The sequence below is a fragment of the Bombus fervidus genome, unplaced genomic scaffold (genome assembly GCF_041682495.2).
Source record: "Bombus fervidus isolate BK054 unplaced genomic scaffold, iyBomFerv1 scaffold0054, whole genome shotgun sequence".
Classification (NCBI taxonomy): Eukaryota; Metazoa; Arthropoda; class Insecta; order Hymenoptera; family Apidae; genus Bombus; species Bombus fervidus.
The window spans coordinates 22501-27500 of record NW_027212617.1 but is presented as its reverse complement, the minus strand read 5'-3'; the positions used below and the strand labels follow the sequence as shown (position 1 = coordinate 27500).

At 49.1% G+C, this 5000-nt stretch overlaps 2 non-coding genes across 2 annotated transcripts in view; both read left to right on the top strand.

Moving 5' to 3' along the window:
• Positions 1–2277: 2277 nt before the first annotated feature.
• LOC139997316 (5.8S ribosomal RNA) lies at positions 2278–2432 on the top strand. Its single transcript, XR_011802717.1, has one exon. It is a non-coding gene; the product is annotated as a 5.8S ribosomal RNA (ribosomal RNA).
• Positions 2433–4561: 2129 nt separating this feature from the next.
• LOC139997311 (large subunit ribosomal RNA) overlaps positions 4562–5000 on the top strand; it is a 4174-nt gene continuing 3735 nt past the window's right edge. The window contains exon 1 of the ribosomal RNA XR_011802714.1: positions 4562–5000. This exon is cut by the window's right edge and continues 3735 nt beyond it. This is a non-coding gene — a ribosomal RNA (large subunit ribosomal RNA).

The window sequence follows — 5000 nt, the reverse complement described above, 5'->3', positions numbered from 1 at the left end:
TATCGAAAAAACTAAAAGTTACAGTGGAAACCACGTGTAATGAGAAATGCGATCGAGGCGCCTGCGTGAGGTCGTACACAGAAAGACCCGCCGTCACGATCTCGTATTTCGTATTTGCATCGTGGAAATCCAACGAACGAACAATATAATATATAAACTAAAATCTCTAAAGTGCCTCGTGTCGGAGAGATCACTGCTCACACCTCTTCTATATTTCGTAGTTGCGTTGCGTAGGCCTCACCTCCTAGCAACGGGACATAAGGAAGACTGCTCTTTGGGATCGAACGAAGCGTCTATAACGAGTCGTCGACGAGAGCGAAAGAACGCGAATAGCGAGCCGCAGAAAAATAGGATACCGAATTATATATCTTCGAAGGTTCTCTTCGAAGATCCATGGATACCTATATCTGCGCGTCTCCAGCTATCTCGCGCGTCTCTCCAAACTCTCGTCGTTCCTCGAAACGTGCTTCCTACCCAAAGGGCGTTCGTTCTTCCTATGTCGTTTCGTTGTCGTTCGTTTCAACGGCGAACGATATACGATGTTCGACAAAACGAAACCACGTTGTACGTTCGTACTCGTGGATCGGGTAACCTAGAACGAAAACGCATTGCGTGGATGTTGGCCCGAAAAGATATATACCAGTGCGAGTGATGGTAAAGAGTATAACGATTCTTAACTAGACGAAGTTGGTTCGGAGGGGACCGCCGGCCGTCTCTCTATCCTCGCGAGTCTAATGCCTCGTTCCGTCGCTAGAGTTTTTCAAACTCTGCTTCTGGCTATCGGGAAGAATAGACCGCGCGCGAGGAAGAGGAACGACGACCGTGCGCGTCCCATCGATTTTTTTTATTTTTACCTGAACCACCGAAGTCGATTCAGAGGGGACCGCCGGCCGTCTCTCTATCCTCGTTGTCGTGAGTCATATGCCTCGTTCCGTCGCTAGAGTTTTTCAAACTCTGCTTCTGGCTATCGGGAAGAAACGACCGCGCGAGGAAGACGACGACGACGACCGTGCGCGTCCCATCGAATTTTTTTTTATTTTTACCTGATCGACGGAAGTTTCGTCCGGTTCGTCTCTTTTACCATCGTCTCGTCGACCCGTTCAGAGGGGACCGCCTGTCCATATCCTCGTTGTCGTGAGTCATATGCCTCGTTCCGTCGCTAGAGTTTTTCAAACTCTGCTTCTGGCTATCGGGAAGAAACGACCGCGCGAGGCCGATGGCTGCGAGTCCCATCGAATTTTTTTTAAACGCACGCACACACATACACCTGAACGGAGATGCGTTCCTTTTCGTCGCGATTTTTCGCGCTTTAGTCGTCGTTGTCGCCATCCGTTCGGAGGGGACCGCCGGCCGTCTCTCTATCCTCGTTGTCGAGAGTCTAATGCCTCGTTCCGTCGCTAGAGTTTTTCAAACTCTGCTTCTGGCTATCGGGAAGAAAAGACCGCGCGAGGAAGAGGAAGGACGACCGTGCGCGTCCCTTTCGAATTTTTTTTTATTTTTACCTGAGCGACCAAAGTGGATTCAGAGGGGACCGCCGGCCGTCTCTCTATCTTCGTTGTCGCGAGTCTAATGCCTCGTTCCGTCGCTAGAGTTTTTCAAACTCTGCTTCTGGCTATCGGGAAGAATAGACCGCGCGCGAGGAAGAGGAAGGACGACCGTGCGCGTCCCATCGATTTTTTTTATTTTTACCTGAACCACCGAAGTCGATTCAGAGGGGACCGCCGGCCGTGTCTGTATCCTCGTTGTCGAGAGTCTAATGCCTCGTTCCGTCGCTAGAGTTTTTCAAACTCTGCTTCTGGCTATCGGGAAGAAACGACCGCGCGAGGAAGACTACGACCGTGCGCGTCCCATCGATTTTTTTTTACCCGAACGATGGAGATGCATATCGGCTGTTTGCTTCGAATAACTGGACGAGAGGAACGAACATATATATATATCATGGGCTAGCCACCGTGCGCTTTCTTCGCGAGATCGTGTGCTGTACAGAGGATTCAGAATCGGGTGTTATATCCCCGTCGTTTCCTGACGAACGGAGCTTCGATCTCGTTGGTTGTTATATATTATAATGCACTTTACGCCCGGTCGGCGGGCTGCGTGTGTCGTCGCGCAGTCCGTCCGATTTCGTTTTCGAACGTATTTTCGTGTCGTCAATCATATGGCGACTTCCGCGCGTTCGATTCCCGTTGGTCGGACGTTTGTCGGATATCGGCTTCTTTCGAACCGAGAATAAGAGTACAAAAACCTGAGTACACAAACAAAAATCCATGCATAAACGATTACCCTGAACGGTGGATCACTTGGCTCGTGGGTCGATGAAGAACGCAGCTAATTGCGCGTCAACGTGTGAACTGCAGGACACATGAACATCGACATTTCGAACGCACATTGCGGTCCACGGATACAATTCCTGGACCACGCCTGGCTGAGGGTTGCTCACGTAAACCTAAGACTGCTTGCGTTGCGTATCGTTGCTCTCGGTCCGTATCTCTCTGTTCTTTCTTGCCTCGTCGACAGCCCGCCGTCGTTCGTTTTATCTTTAAACGAACGTTTCTGAGTCGGAGGACGAGCGCCAAGCAAAAGAATACGAATTAAAGAGCGGTCGAGGGCTCGTACGCGACGTACGAGCGATTGTTGGACGTTCGTCGGCGTTCGTCGCTGGATCGTGTGGAGACCGGCGTACGCATGCTCTCGATACAAATATATATGAAAAATCTATCGCGTTCACGGGAGACTCGCAAAACTACCTCCGTCTCTTCTCTGTCCCTTCTTGGCTTGACAACCCGCCGTCGTTCGTGTTTTACGAACGTTTCTGAGTCGGACGAAGCGCAAGAAGAAGGATACGAATTAAAAGAGCGCGGAGAGAACCGTCGTCGTCGACGCGGTTATCGAGATACACAGAGCGAGTTTTCTTCGTGGCCGATTTTTTTTTTCTTTTTGTATCAGCCTCTGCTACGTTTTGTTAGTCTTCGATAAGCACGAATGACCGCGCCCCCGACGTCGTCTTAAATGAATTTTTGGCGAGACTGAGAGAAAGCAAAAATATTTTTGAACAAAGTCAGTCGAGAGAGGAGAGAAAAGAGAACCAAGATATTAAAACCTAAACCTAAACTTGGTGGCGTAACGAAAAACTGTGTGCCTTAAAGAAACACAACCGTCTTTTCATCAAGATGTTTTTACTCGTACAGCCCCAGGGATCGAATACCCACTCCGTCTGTTCGTGCGGCAGAGATGTATTCTGCAGGCGCGAGACGACTGACGAGAAGACAACGAGGACCGTCGCATCGATGGGTCGTCGTTGCGTTTTTCATCCTCTGTGCTTTTTTCTGTTCTTCGCGAACCCAGAGAAAGCCGTAGATCCGGGAACGGACACACGAGATTTCTTCGAACGCTGATGACTTAGGGAGATGATCCCCAGCGTTGCGCGGAGATCGGAGAGTACGCGTACATGTATCGGGACGAATTTTTCCCCGTCGGTCGCGTATTCTGCCCGCGCGCCTGGCCCAAAGCCACGTTCGTCGGAAATCAACGAAAAGTGTGTGTTACGATCTAGCGTGCGTCTACGATCGGCTATATTTAAGGGTGACGAAGAAGAGAAAAGCTCACGGTGTTGCGCAACGTTTCTGTACCCGATTTTAAGATGTGCATGTGAGTCCGTTACAAAGTTGTTCGGATCGTCGAAAATAGTCGTTTTCGTCGTCGTGCGAAAGAGAGAATAATCTCTGACATTGGCACGGAGAGATCGCGCAGAGGAAGAGAACGATCCTCTTTGGCGAGGCTCGAGAAAGACTAACGAAACTTGATTAGAGACGAGGTATACACGCGCCGTACGTACGACGTACGCGCGTGTGATTTTTTTTTGCTTTAAGGCGATTCGGCGCTCCGAGTTTTAGAGAAAAAGAGATCGTTGGTCATCCCATGTCTCTTCGTCGTCTATCGCTGGACCGCGCATCCTAACGTATCGCCGGTCGTCCAGTCCCCGAGTAATAAATTCACCCCGTTGTGTACGTCTCGCGCTCGCTTTTCCACTTGCGTGAGTTCCCGTGCGTTTTCGTCGTTGGTACAGAGCAAAGAAACCGATATGTTATATACATGTCGCGTGTTCGATCTCTGTGCCAGCAATAACAGGCGAAAACAAGGAACCGCTGGAATCGTCGAGAAGAGAGAAACGGCTACGGGAGATATATTATACATAACACGTGTATATATATATATATATATTATACAAAGAGGACGGGCGTTAAAAACCGGAGATCGTTACGGGTGTCTTGCGTGAGTCTTAGCTCGAACATGATACGACGAACGAAGTTTAAAAGGCACTTTGGCGAGATGCATAAAACGTTTCTCGATCGAGATAGAATATAAGGTTCTCGATTCTATTCGAATTAATTTTTTTTTTTATTTTTTTTTCTCTTTGAGGCGATTCTCGGAGAGAGAAATAAAAATAAAGACCCTCTGTCGCATTGTTATCAAACCGTCTTGCTTTTCTCGAATCGCGCCCACATGGCACGAAATTTTTTTTTCTTTGAAAAAAAAAAATTGTCACCGTGTCGTGACGTTGAAGCGACCTCAGAGTAGGCGAGATCACCCGCTGAATTTAAGCATATTACTAAGCGGAGGAAAAGAAACTAACAAGGATTTCCTTAGTAGCGGCGAGCGAACAGGAATTAGCCCAGCACTGAATCCCGCGGTTCCGCCGTTGGGAAATGTAGTGTTCGGGAGGATCCGTTTATCCCGTGACGTCGAACCGCGTCCAAGTCCATCTTGAATGGGGCCATGTACCCACAGAGGGTGCCAGGCCCGTAGTGACCGGAACGCGTTTCGGGAGGATCTCTCCTTAGAGTCGGGTTGCTTGAGAGTGCAGCCCTAAGTTGGTGGTAAACTCCATCTAAGGCTAAATACAACCACGAGACCGATAGCGAACAAGTACCGTGAGGGAAAGTTGAAAAGAACTTTGAAGAGAGAGTTCAAGAGTACGTGAAACCGTTCAGGGGTAAACCTGA